Source organism: Oncorhynchus tshawytscha, linkage group LG02, assembly GCF_018296145.1.
Source record: "Oncorhynchus tshawytscha isolate Ot180627B linkage group LG02, Otsh_v2.0, whole genome shotgun sequence".
NCBI lineage: Eukaryota > Metazoa > Chordata > Actinopteri > Salmoniformes > Salmonidae > Oncorhynchus > Oncorhynchus tshawytscha.
In genome coordinates, this window is record NC_056430.1 from 10,539,128 (window position 1) to 10,561,715 (window position 22,588).

Below are 22,588 nucleotides of genomic sequence, written 5' to 3' on the forward strand. Positions count from 1 at the left end.
GGGAGATAGCTGTAAATTCTAATCCCTGATTCACAACAGGGTGTGAACTGTCAACCACCCACCAACTCCCCCACCCCCACCCCTCTCTACAGGGGAGAGGGGGTCTGGTCGATGTCATCCACTGCAAAGCTGATCCGACCCATCTGTATCCTCACAGGACAGTCACGACACTCTCTTATGCTCTTATTTCTTTCAATCTTTTCCTTCTTTCGTTCTTTCTTTCTCAAAGAGCGATACTAAATAAATAAAATAAAACCTTGCCTCTCGTGAACTAACATTTTACTTTTTTCCCTACTTGCACTGACTTTGCTGATGGCTACTTTATTATTGAGGAAATTGTTTTACTTACTATGACTGTGATACGTGGTTGTCCCGCTTTAGAAAAAAGGGTTCTAAAAGGGTTCTTCGGTTGTCCCCATAGGTGAACCCTTTTTGATTCCAGGTAGAACCCTTTTTGGTTCCAGGTAGAACTCTTTTGGGTTCCATGAAGAACCCTCTGTGGAAAGAGTTTTACATGGAACCCAAAAGGGTTCTACCTGGAACCAAAAATGATTCTTTAAAGGGTTCTCCTATGGGGACAGCCAAAGAACCATTTTAGGTTCTAGATAGGACCTTTTCTGTGTAGCTATCTTAAAGGGGAATTTCACTCTGGCTCTGTCACGGCATTACTATGGTAACAACATTACATTTTTATCATAAACATCACAATTATTCAAACCACAAGCTAGAACTAGCACATTTTAATTTCACTTGTTGAATCAGGAAGTTTTGACTTCCTGTGTATTTGACTGCTCATAGTGAACCAAAGTCCTGCATTCATAGCAAATGCAGATACCGTCCGCTAGGTAGAGGAGTCATGCCTACAACTTGGACGATGGCATTGTGTACTTCGAACGAACAACACACAGCAATCTCAGAACATCTGCAAGGTATTTTGTTTGTTTTTCACTAGTGTTTGTCATCATGCCTGTGTGGTGTTCTGTGCCTGGCTGTGCTAATTACAAACAAGCGCGAAAATAAGTTCTCTCTCATCGTTTTACCAACCAGAAATTTACCCCGATGCTGCCAGTGCCTTGCGGTTATCAAGAAGGATAAGCCTTACAGTGACCAAAGATTACCAGAGGGATTTTCAGGCTGAACTCATGGGGAATACATTTCGACAACAGCTGAAAAGTGATGCGATACCATAGATTTTTTCCCTCCACAACAAAATGACAGATTCTCAATTAGATGTAATCTAATGTTAGCTAGCTTCATAGCCTAGCTGGACTAGCTAAGTTAGCTAGCTAAAGTTACAGTCCTGTAACTTACAGTATTGACTTCTGAAAGCCCTCAGCTAAACCGTATAGCTATCTTTTTTTGGTATTGTACTGCTATTGGTAGTCACTGCTAGACTGGTAACTACCTTCTGCAGCATAAACGTGTTTGTTTGTTTGTTCGTTCTACCTTTGACTGACTTTAGCTAACATAAGTTAGCTAATGTTAGCAAATAAGAGTAGCTCAATCTGGCAGCCATCTATTCTATTCAGTCAATGAAAATATAATTGTCTATATAGCTAGATCACGCTGTTTGTGTGTTGATAACGTTAGCAATGATGAATGTGTATAAATCGTCTATGGTTGGTTAGTTGGTTCTCAGCCAGTCTCAGCTGGATAGCAATCTTCCTGCCAATTATTAATGTTAGTTAGCTAACAGCAAGCAGACAATATTGAAATGTCCATGTTAGGTATCAAATCTAGCGAGTCAAATAGAGATCAATACAAATGGTTGGTTGTGTATTGTTGTGTTTTTTGTTGTAGTTGGTACAGCATCTGTTTCCACCAACATGAGCTTCCAACCCCTAGCTCTGCACAAGATGAAGGTAAGTTGTCAAAAATATTTACAAGCTGACAGCTAAGATAGCTCAATTTACAATAAGCATGGTATAAACCAGTGTCTGTATGGTTTGTGTTTTATATTATGGGGTTACAGGTGGTTAGAATTAGTCTGAGGACTGCAGAGTACCTTCCAGATCATGTAATCAATTTAGTCTAGCCCTCTTTTCTTTTTAGCTTTTCTCTTTGTAAAACTCAGGTTATCTGGAGTCCTTCCACAGTGCCTTGCTGAAAAATACCCCAAAGTGGAGGCATGTTTTGGGTACACAAGCATGAAGGAGTGGACACACCTTGAGGTTATGGAGCACAAGATTGTGGGACAGAAACCAGCAAGGGACACTGAAAAGGTATCAAATCAAGACTGCAACAGTAATGACACAACCACCTCATTCTTATCTCTGCAGATTCTCAAAACACAATACAAAAAGCCCCTGGAAAAGGCTACTCCTGATCAGTCAAAGTCAATGGGCTAGGGGAGGTTTACAAACAGTACTGTTTAAAGGAAGGGGGGGGGGGTTTGTTGTGCAGGATTGTGCTTAGATAGGCAATAAATAAATGGTTGTGTATGAGAGCGATTGAGGTGCCATTTCTCCTCAATCTCCCATACAAAACAATTCATACGGTGTAAGAACTGCCCTCCTAAGACTTTTCACACCTTCTTTAGGCCCCCAAGCCCATTCAATTTGTTGACTGATCTTTAGCCCCCAGCCCATTCAATTTGTTGACTGATCTTTAGCCCCCCAGCCCATTCAATTTGTTGACTGATCTTTAGCCCCCCCACCAGCCCATTCAATTTGTTGACTGATCTTTAGCCCCCCCCAGCCCATTCAATTTGTTGACTGATCTTTAGCCCTCCCCACAGCCCATTCAATTTGTTGACTGATCTTTAGGCCCCCCAGCCCATTCAATTTGTTGACTGATCTTTAGCCCCCCAGCCCCCCAGCCCATTCAATTTGTTGACTGATCTTTAGCCCCCCACCCATTCAATTTGTTGACTGATCTTTAGCCCCCCAGCCCCCCAGCCCATTCAATTTGTTGACTGATCTTTAGCCCCCCCCAGCCCATTCAAATTTGTTGACTGATCTTTCCTCTCAAAAACAGCTCCCAATGTCCCCTCATTGTCCCTAAACAATACGCTAGCCGGTCCCATTGGGATGACACCTTTACCAACAAAGGCGTGTTGCCCTACGTCCCTTCTGCAAAAAGTGTAAAATGTTAACATCACGACCATGTCTTTCCAGGAGACGTGCATTACCAGTAAATCTTCTGCAAGGGGACCATACAGTTGGTGGTTAAGAAGCCCTAGACCACTTTCAGCAGAGTCTTATCCAGCTGGCCGTTCACCGCAGACAGGACAAGATAATTCGCCATCAGCACAAAGTGCCTCAGCTTCCCCAGCCCACCATGCCGAACACCACTGCCAGTGTACTGAATCAGATAAAGGACTGTGGCTGCGTTTACACAGGCGGCCCAATTCTAATGTTTTTTTTTTCACTAATTGGTGTTTTGACCAATCAGATCAGTATTGAAAAATATCTGAAGTGGTTTTAAGACCAATTCGTGGGAAAATATAACATAATTGGACTGCCTGTGTAAACACAGCTAGCATAAGACCATGTGGAACAGGGGTCTCCAAACCTCTTCTTCTTCTGTGTTATAATGGCGTTCGTAACAAGTAGAAGTGCATTCCGCCACCTACTGTGCGGGTGGATAATAAGGATAAAAATGACAACATTTGGGTAAAAAGAAATAAAACATTATACAAAATACCAAAAAAGAAATTAGCTAAACAAAATCAACCTGTTTTCTATATAAAAAACTCATTCTAATCAGGTCCTAACACAGCCTCAGAAGCCACCTGTGAGAGCGGAACATTTCCTAGCGACAAATAGTCCTTGTCGTGCTTCTGCCGTGACGTCTTGGAGACCCAAAAACATGTTGGCTGCAGATATAATGATGTCCAGCTTCCTGGACTTCTTAAACACTTGTGTTGTGGCTATAAATGACATAAAATCCACTTTCTTCATACTGAGCGTATCCAGATCACCCAACTGACTTAAAACACTACCAACTGGTTTCAATGGATCCACCTCCATATCTTCAACACTGTTGCCTCCCCCTTCATCTCTCATCACCGCCTCCACATAGGACATCAGCTGCACAGCCCTGATCCTTCACACCTCAATCTCCTTCACCCTAACAGGCACTCAAGGAAGTCCACACCACAGTTGCAACAGTTTCCATTCACAGATTCTTCAATATCGTACTTCTCCCATCTGCAAACATTTGACACATGACCAAATTCTTTACAATTTCCACACATTTGACACATGACCAAATTCTTTACAATTTCCACACTGTAATGGTTTGGACACAAATGCAGTGTGTCGACAGGCTTTTCTCCTTCCTCCCGATCACCATACGGGTCAGATGATGTGCACTGACTACTCCTGGGATATTCTGACTAAGGTACCAATCATCTATATCCAACGAGACTCCAGCTATAACTCCTTTGGCAGGCGCCTTGCTCCGAAGTTCAATACATGTTACTAATTTAGCCAGATCCAGTACAGGCTTCTTCTGTTCTTCATTAACACAATGAACCAAAACAAGGCTGCTTCTAGTCACCTTGATTGAATCCACCTTTCCCACGGCTTTCTTCACAGTCCTCGATATTACAAATGGATTTCCCAAAGGAATCTTCTTGTCCAAAAAAACACAGTCCAATAAGAAATGCATTACTGGACCGGTCCTTGTCTTTTACGACAGCTTTTGCTCATTTTGTTCCATTCTTTGATTTCACTATTTTCCTTATCACCCACTTCACTTGCCGCACTTTCAGATTCAAGCAGTCGCCATTTCCTCCTCCCTCCTAGGAATCTGTCGATTTGGACTACCTTACCTGAAATATACAACCCTGTTCCTGGAGAGCTACCCTCCTGTAGGTTTTCACTCCAACCCTGTTCCTGGAGAGCTATCCTCCTGTAGGTTTTCACTCCAACCCTGTTCCTGGAGAGCTACCCTCCTGTAGGTTCTCACTCCAACCCTGTTCCTGGAGAGCTATCCTCCTGTAGGTTTTCACTCCAACCCTGTTCCTGGAGAGCTATCCTCCTGTAGGTTTTCACTCCAACCCTGTTCCTGGAGAGCTACCCTCCTGTAGGTTTTCACTCCAACCCTGTTCCCGGAGAGCCACCCTCCTGTGGGTTTTCACTCCAACCCCAATTGTATCTAACCTGGTTCAGCTTATCAACCAGCTAATTATTAGAATCAGGTGTGATAGATTCAAGTTGGAGTGAAACCTTACAGGACGGTAGCCCACCAGAAACATGGTTGGAGTGAAAACTTACAGGACGGTAGCCCACCAGAAACATGGTTGGAGTGAAAACTTACAGGACGGTAGCCCACCAGAAACATGGTTGGAGTGAAAACTTACAGGACGGTAGCCCACCAGAAACATGGTTGGAGTGAAAACCTAATGTAGAACCGCCATAAAGTAAATATGGATATTTTCTATCAATCTTTAAAATGTGTCTGCCTTCATGGATTCACAGATCAACTCAAATATAATCAAATTGTATTTGTCACATACGCCTAATAAAACAGGTGTAGACCTTACAGTGAAATGCTTACTTACATTGCCCCTAACCAACAATATAGTGAAAAAAATATGAATAAGAATAAGAAATAAAAGTAACAAGTTGTTAAAGAGCAGCAGTAAAATAACAATAGTGAGACTATATACAGGGGGTACCGGTACAGAGTCAATGTGGAGTCTATATACAGGGGGGTACCGGTACAGAGTCAATGTGGAGTCTATATACAGGGGGGTACCAGTACAGAGTCAATGTGGAGTCTATATACAGGGGGTACCAGTACAGAGTCAATGTGGAGACTATATACAGGGGGTACCGGTACAGAGTCAATGTGGAGACTATATACAGGGGGTACCGGTACAGAGTCCATGTGGAGTCTATATACAGGGGGTACCGGTACAGAGTCAATGGGGAGACTATATACAGGGGGGGTACAGAGTCAATGTGGAGACTTATATACAGAGTCAGTCAGTGTGGAGGCTATATACAGGGGGTACCGGTACAGAGTCAATGTGGAGTCTATATACAGGGGTACCAGTACAGAATCAATGTGGAGGCTATATACAGGGGGTACCGGTACAGAGTCAATGTGGAGACTATATACAGGGGTACTGGTACAGAGTTAATGTGGAGACTATATACAGGGGTACCGGTACAAAGTCAATGTAGAGGTTATATACAGGGGGTACAGAGTCAATGTGGGCTATATACAGGGGGAGTCAGAGTCAATATGGAGGCTATATACAGGGGGTACAGGGTGGAGACTTATATACAGGGGGTACGGTACAGAGTCAGTGTGGAGGCTATATACAGGGGGTACTGGTACAGAGTCAATGTGGAGGTTATATACAGGGGGTACCGGTACAGAGTCAGTGTGGAGGCTATATACAGGGGGTACCAGTACATAGTCAATATGGAGGTTATATACAGGTGGTACCAGTACATAGTCAATATGGAGGTTATATACAGGGGGTACCAGTACAGAGTCAAGGTGGAGGTTATATACAGGGGGTACCGGTACAGTGTCAATGTGGAGGCTATATACAGGGGGTACCGGTACAGAGTCAATATGCGGGGGCATCGGTTTATTCGAGGTAATTTAGGTAAAATGTACAGACTGTCACGGCGTGACACTTTTGGGTGGATATCGTGGCTCCTCCCCTCTCTCACATCAGGTTTTACAACAGCAATACATTCCTGCTAGAAACTCTCAGTATGGAGGATGGAACCTATGGAGAACAAAGACATTATCCTTGCCAAAACTCCTAATCCCCAAAATGGGAGACTTTAAACAATATTTATATTTTTTGAGATTATGGGAATGGTCCGTGGACACTTAAAAGTGTACATTTCCCAGCTGTCAGGTTTATACCTGAATGTTCCATAATGATTAAGTATAATAATGCTTTTGAAAAGATAACAATATGATTTAGTTTTCTAAATGAGAATTGTTTGTTTTCGGGTAACTTATCCAGTCAGTAGCCATGCCCAGGTCGGCACAAACATGATGAGACCTCCCTTTTTTTATTCAAGTATAAAATCCCCCGTGATGCAATTCACACCAGACCGACCACGCAAACCACGGTGTAAGCTAAGGTTGGCACAAACATGATGAGACCTCCCTTTTTTTATTCAAGTATAAAATCCCCCGTGATGCAATTCACACCAGACCGACCACGCAAACCACGGTGTAAGCTAAGGTTGCAAATGGTTGAATTTATAAGTCCAGAAAGAACATGAGAACTTGCTCCACACGTTTGAAATGGTTGAATTAAGAAGATCATTAAAACATGAAGCAGGAGCTACATGTTCAAATGGTTAAGAACTACAACTCTACCAAAGGACAAGACCAGAGAACGTGGAGATCATTCCCACGTTGGAAAAAATCAACAAACTAAAGAATAATTATTCAGACTTCAGATGTTTAAATACTTCAGTCTTGTAAACGCAGCTGATCCTAAGAACATTTCCGAATGGTACTCTGAAGTACAACCTAAGACTTTAGGACAAACCAAGGGCTCTCTGTCGACTGACTATCCAGCAGACGGACCGGCAATCGCAGAGAGGGACGACAAAGGCAGACACTCGTAAATATGTCAATTTCAATTTATTTTTGAATGAGCGGTTGTTCATGTTTAAAGTATTAGCAATTTCTATGAGTGTAGTAATCCTCTATGAGTGGTCCCCACCCCTTTCCCTTAGTCTACCAAGCCGTCATATCGGTTTAATCCGCTAGGGACTTTTTCTTTGTATCATGTAGAAACCAATGTATGAACTATTTGTGTGTGTGTTTAAGTAATTCTGTGATTGATTAAGCTAGTTAGTAAATAAATAATTAAGCCAATTTGTATATCGCTGATTCATGATTCTATGCTAGGGTTCGTGCAGATATCCAAGGGTTTGCGACGTTGAATAATGAGACTAATGAGGTAAAATGCATTAATTAGAGAATGTTTTGATAATAAATGAAAATATCTGAAAAGTTATATTTGGGAAATTGAAACTCTATAAACAACATGTTCACCCATGGTGCCCCGTCTTCCTAGTCAATTTAAGTTACATGATTAGTTTAATCAAGTAATTAAAATACACATAGATAATTGATTTGATAATACACAGTCTAAACATTTAATGATAGTCAACCACACGACAATGTGGGTAGAGTTAGTGACAGAGAGTAGCAGCGGTGTAAACGGGGGGAATGTAAATAGTCTGGGTAGCCATTTGATTAGATGTTCAGGAGTCTTATGGCTTGTGGGTAGAAGCTTTATAGAAGCCTCTTGGACCTAGACTTGGCGCTCCGGTACTGCTTTCCGTGTGGTAGCAGAGAGAACAGTCTATGCCTAGGGTGGCTGGAGTCTTTGACAATTTATAGGGCCTTCCTCTGACAGCGCCTGGTATAGAGGTCGTGGATGGCAGGAAGCTTGGCCCCAGTGATGTACTGGGCCGTACGCACTACCCTCTGTAGTGCCTTGTGGTCGGAGGCCGAACAATTGCCATACCAGGCAGTGATGCAATCAATGGTGCAGCTGTAGAACGTCTTGAGGATCTGAGGACCACTGCCAAATATTTTCATTCTCCTGAGGGGGAATAGATTTTTTCATGCCCTCTTCATGACCATCTTGGTGTGCTTGGACCATGTTAGTTTGTTGGTGATGTGGACACCAACAAATTTGAAGGGCATTTTAGGTAAAATGTACAGACTGTCACGGCGTGACACTTTTGGGTGGATATCGTGGCTCCTCCCCTCTCTCACATCAGGGATTTCTTATAAGCTTCCGGGTTAGGGTCCCGCTCCTTGAATGTGGCAGCTCGAGCCTTTAGCTCAGTGCGGATGTCACCTGTAATCCATGGCTTCTGGTTGGGGTATGTATGTACGGTCACTGTTGGGACGACGTCATCGATGCACTTATTGATAAAGCCAACGACTGATGTGGTGTACTCCTGAATGCCATAGGAAAAATCCCGGAACATGTTCCAGCCTGTGATAGCGAAACAGTCCTTCAGTTTAGCATCTGCTTCATCTGATCACTTTTTCTTTGACCGAGTCACTGGTGCTTCCTGCTTTAATTTTTGCTTGTAAGCAGGAATCAGGAGGATAGAATTGTGGTCAGACTTTATGAATGGAGGGCGAGGGAGAGCTTGGTATGCATCTCTGTGGAGTAAAGGTGGTCTAGAGTTTTTTTCCCTCTGGTTGCAAATTTAACATGCTGATAGAAAGTTGGTAAAACAGAAACAGTTCTATTTGTGGCGCTGAACGCGGTGCAAGTCCTGTCTCTTCCATCTCCTCATTGGTTTATAGAAGCATATACCCACGTGCCATCTCCTCATTGGTTATACCCACGTGGGTGATTGAAAGATAAACTGCAGTCAGTCAGTCAGTTATTATGAAAGTTAGATGCCAATCGCCATATAACGTCCAAAGAAGAAAAAGCCTGGAAGGAGGAGAGATGACTAGAAATTATTCGGTTGACCGTTTTATATGTGGATTAATTGATGGAGTAAAGGACCTTGTGCATTTCAGGTAAAATATTAACTCAATGTTTAAATCCGAGGACAAATTAGCTAGAAACAGCCAGCTAGCTAAATAGGACAAATTAGCTAGCAACTGCAAGCTAGCTAGCTACAATGCTATAATTGTTTAATGCTTTTTGACCTGTCCCCGAATTAATATAATTTTTTCAGAGTTTGTTTTGATATTTCAACCTGCATGTCGTTATTGCGTTTGGTGTGGGGGGACAAAAAATCTATTTGTGTACGATGGTGCACATGCTCGTCCGGTCTGGGCATGGTGTTAACTAGCATGGCTACCACAGCATTCTGGAGCAATATGCCGTCCCATCTGGTTTGGGCTTAGTGAGACTATCATTTGTTTTTCAACAGGACAATGAAAGGCTTTGTAAAGGCTATTTGACCAAGAAGGAGAGTGATGGAGTGCTGCATCAGATGATCTGGTCTCCACAATCCCCCGACCTCAACCAAATTGAGATTGTTTGGGATGAGTCGGACCGCAGAGTGAAAGAAAAGCAGCCAACAAGTGCTCAGCATATATGGGAACTGTTGGAAAAGAAATCCAGGTGAAGCTGGTTGAGAGAATGTCAAGACTGTGAAAAGCTGTCATTAAGGCAAAGGGTGGCTACTTTGAATAATCTCAAATATTAACTATATTTTGTTATATATTATATATATATACAGAGAGAGACTTTTTTTCGTTACTACATGATTCCATATGTGTTATTTCATAGTTTTGATGTCTTCACTATTATTCTACAATGTAGAATATAGTAAAAATAAAGAAAAACCCTTGAATGAGTAGGTGTTCTAAAACTTTTGACCAGTAGTGTCAGAAGTTTATTGTCACTTAGAAACGTCTTTGTTTTGAAAGAAAAGCACATTTTTGTCCATTAAAATAACATCAAATTGATCAGAAATGCAGTGTAGACATTGTTAATGTTGTAAATGACTATTGTAGCTGGAAACAGCACCTTTTCTTATGGATGGAATGTCTACAGATCAAATCAAATGAAATGTATTTATATAGCCCTTCGTACATCAGCTGATATCTCAAAGTGCTGTACAGAAACCCAGCCTAAAACCCCAAACAGCAAGCAATGCAGGTGTAGAAGCACGGTGGCTAGGAAAAACTCCCTAGATAGGCCGAAACCTAGGAAGAAACCTAGAGAGGAACCAGGCTATGAGGGGTGGCCAGTCCTCTTCTGGCTCTGCCGGGTGGAGATTATAACAGAACAGGGCCAAGATGTTCAAATGTTCATAAATGACCAGCATGGTCAAATATTAACAATTACAGTAGTTGTCGAGGGTGCAGCAAGTCAGCACCTCAGGAGTAAATGTCAGTTGGCTTTTCATAGCCGATCATTAAGAGTATCTCTACCACTCCTGCTGCCTCTAAAGAGTTGAAAACAACAGGTCTGGGACAGGTAGCACGTCCGGTGAACAGGTCAGGGTTCCATAGCCGCAGGCAGAACAGTTGAAACTGGAGCAGCAGCACGGCCAGGTGGACTGGGGACAGCAAGGAGTCATCATGCCAGGTAGTCCTGAGGCATGGTCCTAGTGCTCAGGTCCTCCGAGAGAGAGAGAGAAAGAGAGAATTAGAGAGAGCACACTTAAATTAACACAGGACACCGGATAAGACAGGAGAAGTACTCCAGATATAACAAACTGACCCTAGCCCCCGACACATAAACTACTGCAGCATAAATACTGGAGACTGAGGCAGGTGGGGTCAGGAGACACTGTGGCCCCATCCGATGATACCCCCGGACAGGGCCAAACAGGAAGGATATAACCCCACCCACTTTGCCAAAGCACAGCCCCCACACCATTATAGGGATATCTTCAACCACCAACTTACCATCCTGAGACAAGGCTGAGTATAGCCCACTAAGATCTCCGCCACAGCACAACCCAAGGGGGGGCGCCAACCCAGACAGGATGATCACGTCAGTGACTCAACCCACTCAAGTGACTCACCCCTCCTAGGGACGGCATGAAAGAGCACCAGTAAGCCAGTGATTCAGCCCCTGTAGGGTTAGAGGCAGAGAATCCCAGTGGAGAGAGGTGAACAGCTGTTTGCTTAGAAATTCTAGGGACAATTAGGAGGCCTGCGTCTTGTGACCGTAGCGTACGTGTAGGTATGTACGGCAGGACCAAATCAGAGAGATAGGTAGGAGCAAGCCCATGTAATGCTTTGTAGGTTAGCAGTAAAACCTTGAAATCAGCCCTTGCCTTAACAGGAAACCAGTGTAGGGAGGCTAGCACTGGAGTGATATGATCAAATGTTTGGTTATAGTCAGGATTCTAGCAGCCGTATTTAGCACTAACTGAAGTTTATTTAAAACTTTATCCGGGTAGCCGGAAAGTAAAGCATTGCAGTAGTCTAACCTAGAAGTAAAAAAAGCATGCATTAGTTTTAGTGCATCATTTTTGGACAGAAAGTTTCTGATTTTTGCAATGTTACATAGATGGAAAAAAGCTGTCCTTGAAACAGTCTTGATATGTTCTTCAGAAGAGAGATTAGGGTCCAGAGTAAGCTGAAGATGAAGTCGGAGGTTTACATACACTTAGGTTGGAGTCATTAAAACTCGTTTTTCAACCACTCCACACATTTCTCGTTAACAAACTATAGTTTTGGCAAGTCGTTTAGGACATCTACTTTGTGCATGACACAAGTCATTTTTCCAACAATTGTTTACAGACAGATTATTTCATTTATAATTCACTTTATCACAATTCCAATGGGTCAGAAGTTGACATACACTAAGTTGACTGTGCCTTTAAACAGCTTGTAACATTCCAGTAGCTTTAGAAGCTTCTGATAGGCTAATTGACATCATTTGAGTCAATTGGAGGTGTACCTGTGGATGTATTTCAAGGCCTACCTTCAAACTCAGGGCCTCTTTACTTGACATCATGGGAAAATCAAAAGAAATCAGCCAAGACCTCAGAAAAAATGGTAGACCTCCACAAGTCTGGTTCATCCTTGGAAGCAATTTCCAAACGCCTTAAGGTACCACTTTCATCTGTACAAACAATAGTATGCAAGTATAAACACCATGGGATCACGCCGCCGTCATACCGCTCAGGAAGGAGACGTGTTCTGTCTCCTAGAGATGAACGTACTTTGGTGCAAAAAGTGCAAATCAATCCCAGACAACAGCAAAGGACCTTGTGAAGATGCTGGAGGATACAGGTACGAAAGTGTCTATATCCACAGTAAAACAAGTACTATATCGACATAACCTGAAAGGCCGCTCAGCAAGGAAGAAGCCACTGCCCCAAAACTGCCATAAAAAAGCCAGACTACGGTTTGCAACCGCCCATGGGGACAAAGATCATACTTTTTGGAGAAATGTCTTCTGGTCTGATGAAACATATATAGAACTGTTTGGCCATAATGACCATCGTTGTGTTTGGAGGAAAAAATGGGAGGCTTGCAAGCTGAAGAACACCATCCCAACCGTGAAGCACGGGGGTGGCAGCATCATGTTGTGGGGGTGCTTTGCTGCAGGAGGGACTGGTGCACTTCACAAAATAGATGGCAGCATGAGGAAGGAAAATTATGTGGATATATTGAAGCAACATCTCATCAGTCATTTAAAGCTTGGCTGTAAATGGGTCTTCCAAATGGATAATGACCCCAAGCATACTTCCAAAGTTGATGCAAAATGTCTTAAGGACAACAAAGTCAAGGTATTGGAGTGGCCATCACAAAGCCCTGACCTCAATCCCATAGAAAATGTGTGGGTACAACTGAAAAAGCGTGTGCGAGCAAGGAGGCCTACAAACCTGGCTCATTTATATGTGACCCCAAACTTTTGAACGGTAGTGGGTATATATATATATACATATATACACTACCATTTAAAAGTATATACAGTGCCTTGCGAAAGTATTCGGCCCCCTTGAACTTTGCGACCTTTTGCCACATTTCAGGCTTCAAACATAAAGATATAAAACTGTATTTTTTTTGTGAAGAATCAACAACAAGTGGGACACAATCATGAAGTGGAACGACATTTATTGGATATTTCAAACTTTTTTAACAAATCAAAAACTGAATATAAATACAATCCACCTGTGTGTAATCAAGTCTCCGTATAAATGCACCTGCACTGTGATAGTCTCAGAGGTCCGTTAAAAGCGCAGAGAGCATCATGAAGAACAAGGAACACACCAGGCAGGTCCGAGATACTGATGTGAAGAAGTTTAAAGCCGGATTTGGATACAAAAAGATTTCCCAAGCTTTTAACATCCCAAGGAGCACTGTGCAAGCGATAATATTGAAATGGAAGGAGTATCAGACCACTGCAAATCTACCAAGACCTGGCCGTCCCTCTAAACTTTCAGCTCATACAAGGAGAAGACTGATCAGAGATGCAGCCAAGAGGCCCATGATCACTCTGGATGAACTGCAGAGCTCTACAGCTGAGGTGGGAGACTCTGTCCATAGGACAACAATCAGTCGTATATTGCACAAATCTGGCCTTTATGGAAGAGTGGCAAGAAGAAAGCCATTTCTTAAAGATATCCATAACAAGTGTCGTTTAAAGTTTGCCACAAGCCACCTGGGAGACACACCAAACATGTGGAAGAAGGTGCTCTGGTCAGATGAAACCAAAATTGAACTTTTTGGCAACAATGCAAAACTTTATGTTTGGCGTAAAAGCAACACAGCTCATCACCCTGAACACACCATCCCCAATGTCAAACATGGTGGTGGCAGCATCATGGTTTGGGCCTGCTTTTCTTCAGCAGGGACAGGGAAGATGGTTAAAATTGATGGGAAGATGGATGGAGCCAAATACAGGACCATTCTGGAAGAAAACCTGAGGGAGTCTGCAAAAGACCTGAGACTGGGACGGAGATTTGTCTTCCAACAAGACAATGATCCAAAACATAAAGCAAAATCTACGATGGAATGGTTCAAAAATAAACATATCCAGGTGTTAGAATGGCCAAGTCAAAGTCCAGACCTGAATCCAATCGAGAATCTGTGGAAAGAACTGAACACTGCTGTTCACAAATGTTCTCCATCCAACCTCACTGAGCTTGAGCTTTTTTGCAAGGAGGAATGGGAAAAAAATTCAGTCTCTCGATGTGCAAAACTGATAGAGACATACCCCAAGCGACTTACAGCTGTAATCGCAGCAAAAGGTGGCGCTACAAAGTATTAACTTAAGGGGGCTGAATAATTTTGCACGCCCAATTTTTCAGTTTTTGATTTGTTAAAAAAGTTTGAAATATCCAATAAATGTCGTTCCACTTCATGATTGTGTCCCACTTGTTGTTCATTCTTCACAAAAAAATACAGTTATATATCTTTATGTTTGAAGCCTGAAATGTGGCAAAAGGTCGCAAAGTTCAACGGGGCCGAATACTTTCGCAAGGCACTGTATATATATATATATATACATATATATATGCATGAAACACATCTAACTGTCCTAGAAATGCATCAGATATGAGGAAAACAAGGTGTGAAATTCCTTTTTAAGATGAATGCACTAGCTGTAAGTCTCTCTGAATACGAGTGTCTGCTAAAATGTAAATGTTAAATCCCGCACGCTGCTGTGCTCTGTGGTCAGACACCTCTTGTTCGTCACTCCTAATTACTGGAACACTAATTCGGAGATGATTGGGGCATTTGCTTGTGTGGGTGGGTGGGTGGGTGGGTGGGTGGGTGGGTGGGTGGGTGGGTGGGTGGGTGGGCGGGTGGGTGGGTGGATGGGTGGTTGTGTGTGTCTGTATTGGGAACTAACTGGGTATTAATCAGCAACAGGAGAAAGGAGGAATCAAGGAAAAAGCTAATTGGACCACTGATTGGCAAAGACTAATTGAAAACAAGATGAGCACACAGAGGAGGGAAATAAGGAGAGAGAGAGGGAATGAAGAGGACCTGATGATGGGGGAGAGGAGAGACCTGATGATGGGGGAGGGAGAGGAGAGACCTGATGATGGGGGAGGAGAGACCTGAGGAGAGACCTGATGATGGGGAGAGGAGAGACCTGATGATGGGGGGGAGAGGAGAGACCTGATGATGGGGGAGGGAGGGGGAGAGGATGATGGGGGAGGAGAGACCTGATGATGGGGGAGGGAGAGGAGAGACCAGATGATGGGGGAGGGAGAGGAGAGACCTGATGATGGGGGAGGGAGAGGAGAGACCTGATGATGGGGGGGGAGGAGAGACCTGATGATGGGGAGGGAGAGGAGAGACCTGATGATGGGGAGAGGAGAGACCTGATGATGGGGGAGAGAGGAGAGACCTGATGATGGGGGAGGGAGAGGAGAGACCTGATGATGGGGGGGGAGGGAGGCCTGATTATGGGGAGAGACCTGATGATGGGGGAGGGGGGAGGGAGATGGGGAGGGACCTGATGATGGGGGGGGAGAGGAGAGACCTGATGATGGGGGGGAGAGGGACCTGATGATGGGGGGGAGAGGAGAGACCTGATGATGGGGGAGGGAGAGGAGAGACCTGATGATGGGGGAGGGAGAGGAGAGACCTGATGAGGGAGAGGGGGATGGGGGGAGAGGAGAGAACTGATGATGGGGGAGTGGTGAGGAGAGACCAGATGATGGGGGAGAGGAGAGGAGGGACCTGATGATGGGGGAGTGGAGAGGAGAGGCCTGATTATGGGGGAGAGGAGAGACCTGATGATGGGGGGGAGGGAGAGGAGAGACATGATGATGGGGAAAAGGAGAGACCTGATGATGGGGGAGGGAGAGGAGAGACCTGATGATGGGGGAGGGAGAGGAGGGACCTGATGATGGGGGAGGGGGGGAGACCTGGATGGGGAGGAGAGACCTGCTGATGGGGGAGGGAGAGGAGAGACCTGATGATGGGGGAGGGAGAGGAGAGACCTGATGATGGGGGGGGAGTGGAGAGACCTGATGATGGGGGAGAGGAGAGGAGGGACCTGATGATGGGGGGGGAGGGAGAGGAGAGACCTGATGATGGTGAAGCAGAGAGGAGGGACCTGATGATGGGGGAGTGGAGAGGAGAGGCCTGATGATGGGGGAGAGGAGAGACCTGATGATGGGGGAGGGGGATGGGGGAGAGGAGAGACCTGATGATGGGGGGGAGACCTGGATGGGGAGGAGAGAGACCTGATGATGGGGGAAAGGAGAGACCTGATGATGGGGATGGACCTGATGATGGGGAGGGAGAGGAGGACCTGATGATGGGGGAGGGAGAGGAGAGACATGATGATGGGGGAGACCTGGATGGGGAGGGAGAGGAGAGACCTGCTGATGGGGGAAGGGAGAGGAGAGACCTGATGATGGGGGAGGGAGAGGAGAGACCTGATGATGGGAAGGGAGGGAGAGACCTGATGATGGGGGGAGGAGAGACCTGATGATGGGGGAGAGGAGAGACCTGATGATGGGGGGGGAGAGGAGGACCTGATGATGGGGGAGGGAGGGGACCTGATGATGGGGAGGGAGGAGAGACCTGATGATGGGGGGAGGGGGGAGACCTGATGAGAGGAGAGACATGATGATGGGGGAAAGGAGAGACCTGATGATGGGGGGGAGGGATGGGGGAGGGAGGAGAGGCCTTGTTGATGGGGGGGGAGGGAGAGGAGGGACCTGATGATGGGGGAGGGAGAGGAGAGACCTGCTGATGGGAAGGGAGAGGAGAGACCTGATGATGGGGGGAGGGAGAGGAGAGACCTGATGATGGGGGGGAGTGGAGAGACCTGATGATGGGGAGGGGGGAGATGGGGGAGAGGAGGGACCTGATGATGGGGGGGAAGGAGAGGGGAGAGACCTGATGATGGGGGAGAGGAGAGACCTGATGATGGGGGAGAGGAGAGACCTGATGATGGGGGAGGGAGAGGAGAGACCTGATGATGGGGGGGGAGGGAGAGGAGAGACCTGATGATGGGGGAGTGGAGAGGAGAGACCTGATGATGGGGGAGAGGAGATGGGGGGAGGGACCTGATGATGGGGGAGGGAGAGGAGAGACCTGATGATGGTGAAGCAGAGAGGAGGGACCTGATGATGGGGGAGTGGAGAGGAGAGGCCTGATTATGGGGGGAGAGGAGAGACCTGATGATGGGGAAGGGAGAGAGGAGGGACCTGATGATGGGGGAGGGAGAGGAGAGACCTGATGATGGGGGAGAGGAGAGACCTGATGATGGGGGAGGGAGAGGAGAGACCTGATGATGGGGGAGGGAGAGGAGAGACATGATGATGGGGAAAAGGAGAGACCTGATGATGGGGAAAAGGAGAGGAGAGACCTGATGATGGGGGAGGGAGAGGAGGGACCTGATGATGGGGGAGGGAGAGGAGAGACCTGATGATGGGGAGGGAGAGGAGAGACCTGATGATGGGGGAGGGAGAGGAGAGACCTGATGATGGGGGAGTGGAGAGACCTGATGATGGGGGGGGGGAGATGATGGGGAGAGGAGGGATCTGATGATGGGGGAGGGAGAGGAGAGACCTGATAATGGGAGACCTGGATGGGGGAGGAGAGACCTGATGATGGGGGGGGAGTGGAGAGACCTGATGATGGGGGGGGGAGAGGAGAGGAGGGACCTGATGATGGGGAGGGAGAGGAGAGACCTGGGGGAGGGAGAGGAGAGACCTGATGGGGGAGATGAGAGACCTGATGATGGGGGAGGGAGAGGAGAGACCTGATGATGGGGGAGGGAGAGGAGAGAACTGATGATGGGGGAGGGGAGAGGAGAGCCACACACAAGTCCAATTAAAAATAGTCACCCTTTCTACATTCTCTCCTTTCATTGCTATGTGATTTTGTGTAGTTTTGTAAACTAATTGTCTACTTATCTCATTCTGCTTAAAAATACATCTGAGAAATCCTTTTGATTGGTGTTGATAGAGAAAACAGATGCTTATTAAACCCTCCCCACCCCCCCTCCTCCTCCTGAACCATGTATACAGGAGGTGTTAATCTTTGACCCCTCGGCGGTGATTGAGCATCACGTTGTGTTCCTTCTCTCTTCCAGATGCCAGGTCTCACATGTTAATGAAGGAACAATTATGCTCTGCCAACCAGACCCGAGAGGGATCCACACCCCTCTTACACTACCGTTCAAAAGTTTGGTGTCACTTAGAAATGTCCTTGTTTTTGAAAGAAAAGCAAATTTTTTGTCCATTAAAATAACATCAAATTGATCAGAAATACAGTGTAGACATTGTTAATGAGTATTGTAGCTGGAAACAGCTGATTTTTATGGAGTATCTACATAGGCGTACAGAGGCCCATTATCAGCAACCATCACTCCTGTGTTCCAGTGGCACCTTGTGTTAGCTAATCCACGTTTATCATTTGAAAAGGCTAATTGATCATTAGAAAACTATTGCAATTATGTTAGCACAGCTGAAAAGTTTTGTATTGATTAAAGAAGCAATAAAACTGTCTTTATTTAGACTAGTTGAGTATCTGGAGCATCAGCATTTGTGGGTTTGATTACAGGCTCAAAATGGACAGAAACAAATACCCTTCTTCTGAAACACATGTCTATTCTTGCTCTGAGAAATTAAGGCTATTCCATGTGAGAAATTGACAAGAAACTGAAGATCTCGTACAACGCTGTGTACTACTCCCTTCACAGAACAGCACAAACTGGCTCTAACCAGAATAGAAAGAGGAGTGGGAGGCCCCGGTGCACAAATGAGCGAGAAGACAAGTACATTAGAGTGACTAGTTTGAGAAACAGACGCCTCACAAGTCCTCATCTGGCAGCTTCATTAAATAAAGAGGCGACTCCTAGATGCTGGCCTTCTGTGTCTGTGTTCTTTTGCCCATCTTAATCTTTTCTTTTTATTGGCTAGTCTGAGATGCTTCTACACCTGCATTGCTTGCTGTTTGGGGTTTTAGGCTGGGTTTCTGTACAGCACTTTGAGATATCAGCTGATGTAAGAAGGGCTATATAAATAAACTTGATTTGATTTGAGATGTGGCTTTTTCTTTGCAACTCTGCCTAGAAGGCACGCATCCCGGCGTCACCTCTCACTGTTAGTGGTTGTGTTTTGACGGGTACTATTTAATGAAGCTGCTAGTTGAGGACTTGTGAGGCGTCTGTTTCTCAAACTAGACACTCTAATGTACTTGTCCTCTTGCCCAGTTGTGCACCGGGGCCTCCCACTCCTCTTTGTTTCTGGCCATTTTGAGCCTGTAATCGAACCCACAAATGCTAATGCTCCAGATACTCAACTAGTCTAAAGAAGGCCTGTTTAATTGCTTCTTTAATCAGAACAACAGTTTTCAGCTGTGCTAACATAATTGCAAAATGGTTTTCTAATGATCAATTAGCCTTTTAAAATTATAAACTTGGATTAGCTAACACAATGTGCCATTGGAACAGTGATGGTTGCTGATAATGGGCCTCTGTATGCCTAAGAAGATATTCCATTAAAAATCAGCCGTTTCCAGCTACAATAGTCATTTACAACATTATCAATGTCTACACTGTATTTCTGATTCATTTGATGTTACTTTAATGGGCAAAAATAATACCTTTTCTTTCAAAACAAGGACATTTCTAAGTGACCTCAAACTTTTGAACGGTAGTGTACATCCTCCTCCATACAACGGAATGCTTCCTCCTGGAAGTGATAAAAACAACACGCAGACGTGATGGTCAGATGTGACAGGAAGTGTGTTTGTGTGTGTGAGTATTATGTTTTCTTTCTTGGTGAGCATGAAGCAGCTGAAAGAAACAGAATGATTCAACTGTGCGTTTTTTTCAATCAACTCTAATCAATGTTTGTAATTAGTCTGGGTTGATGCCGAATCTGAAACTTGATCAATTAATCAGAGCTTCTTAACAAAGTGGATAATGGCAGCTATGGACAAGCCTTCTTATGGATCTCAAAGTATACACTATATATTTAAAAAAGCATTTGGACTCCCTTTTAAATGACTAGATCTGGCTACCTCCACCACCACTACCACCACCACCACTAACTCCACCACCACTAACTCCACCACTAACTCCACCACTAACTCCACCACCACCAACTCCACCACCACCACCACTAACTCCACCACCACAACCACTAACTCCACCACCACCACTAACTCAACCACCACCACTAACCCACCACCACCACCTCTACCTCTACTGCCACCACCACCACTAACTCGTCCACCACCACCTCTACTGCCACCACCACCACTAACTCCACCACCACCTCCACCACTGCCACCACCACTAACTCCACCACCACCACCACTAACCACCACCACCACCACCACCACCACTACCTCTACTGCTGCCACTCACTAATCCACCACCACCAGCAAACTCCAATGCCACCACCACTAACTCCACCACCACCACCACTAACTACTGTCCACCACCACCACTAACTCCACCACCACCACCACTAACTCCAACACTGCCACCACCTACCACCACCACCTCTACCTCTACTGCCACCACCCACTAACTCATCCACCACCACCTGTACTGCCACCACCACCACTAACTCCACCACCACCACCACTAACTCATCCACCACCACCTGTACTGGCACCACCACCACTAACTCCACCACCAACTCCACCACCTCTACTGCCACCACCACCACCACCACTAACTCCACCTCTACTGCCACCACCACTCCACGAACTCCACCACCACTAACTCCACCTCTACTAACTCCACCTTTACTGGCACCACCACCAACTCCACCACCACTAACTCCACCTCTACTAGCTCCACCTTTACTGCCACCAACTCCACCACCACTAACCACCTCTACTAACTCCACCTCTACTAACTCCACCACCACCAACTCCACCACCACTAACTCCACCACCACTAACTCCACCTCTACTAATTCCACCTATACTGCCATCACCACCACCAACTCCACCACCACCACTACTGCCACCACCACCACTAACTCCACCACCACCACCACCACAAACTCCACCACCACCACCACTAACTCCACCACCACCACCTCTACCTCTACTGCCACCACCACTAACTCCACCACCACCACCACTAACTCCACAACCACCACCACTAACTCCACCATCACCTCTACCTCTACTGCCACCACCACCACTAACTAACTCGTCCACCACCACCTGTACTGCCACCACCACCACTAACTCCACCACCATCACCACTAACCACTAACTCCACCACCACCACAAACTAAACCACCACCACCACTAACCCAACCACCACCACCTCTACCTCTACTGCCACCACCACCACTAACTCGTCCACCACCAACTCTATTGCCACCACCACCACTAACTCCACCACCACCTCTACTGCCACCACCACTTACTCCACCACCACCACCACTAACTCGTCCACCACCACCACCACTAACTCCACCACCACCACCACTAACTCCACCACCACCACCACTAACTCCACCACCACCACCTCTACCTCTACTGCCACCACCACTACTAACTCAGCCACCACCACCTGTACTGCCACCACCACCACTAACTCCACCACCACCACCACTAACTCCACCACCACCACCTCTACCTCTACTGCCACCACCACCACTAACTCATCCACCACCACCTGTACTGCCACCACCACCACTAACTCCACCACCACCACCACTAACTCATCCACCACCACCTGTACTGCCACCACCACCACTAACTCCACCACCACCACCACTAACTCATCCACCACCACCTGTACTGCCACCACCACCACTAACTCCACCACCAACTCCACCACCTCTACTGCCACCACCACCACCACCACTAACTCCACCTCTACTGCCACCACCACCATCACTAATTCCACCTCTACCACCACCACCTCTACTGCCACTACCACCACTAACTCCATCTCTACTGCCATCACCGACACTAACTCCACCACCACTAACTCCACCTCTACTAACTCCACCTCTACCACAACCACCACTAACTCCACCTCTACCACCACCATCACTAACTCCACCTCTACCACCACCACCACTAACTCCACCACCACCAACACTAACTCGCCTCTACCACCACCACCACAAACTCCACCACCACTAACTCCACCTCTACTGCCACCACCACCTCTACTAACTCCACCACCACTAACTCCACCTCTACTAACTCCACCTTTACTGCCACCACCACCAACTCCACC

The 22,588-nt window shown here is 45.9% G+C and overlaps 1 protein-coding gene across 1 annotated transcript in view; it reads left to right on the forward strand.

Annotated features, from left to right (window-relative positions):
* LOC121840626 (mucin-5AC-like) overlaps positions 1 to 22,588 on the forward strand; it is a gene marked incomplete at its 3' end in the record, with an annotated part of 44,536 nt that overhangs the window by 13,727 nt on the left and 8,221 nt on the right. The gene's annotated exons all lie outside the window — the stretch shown is intronic.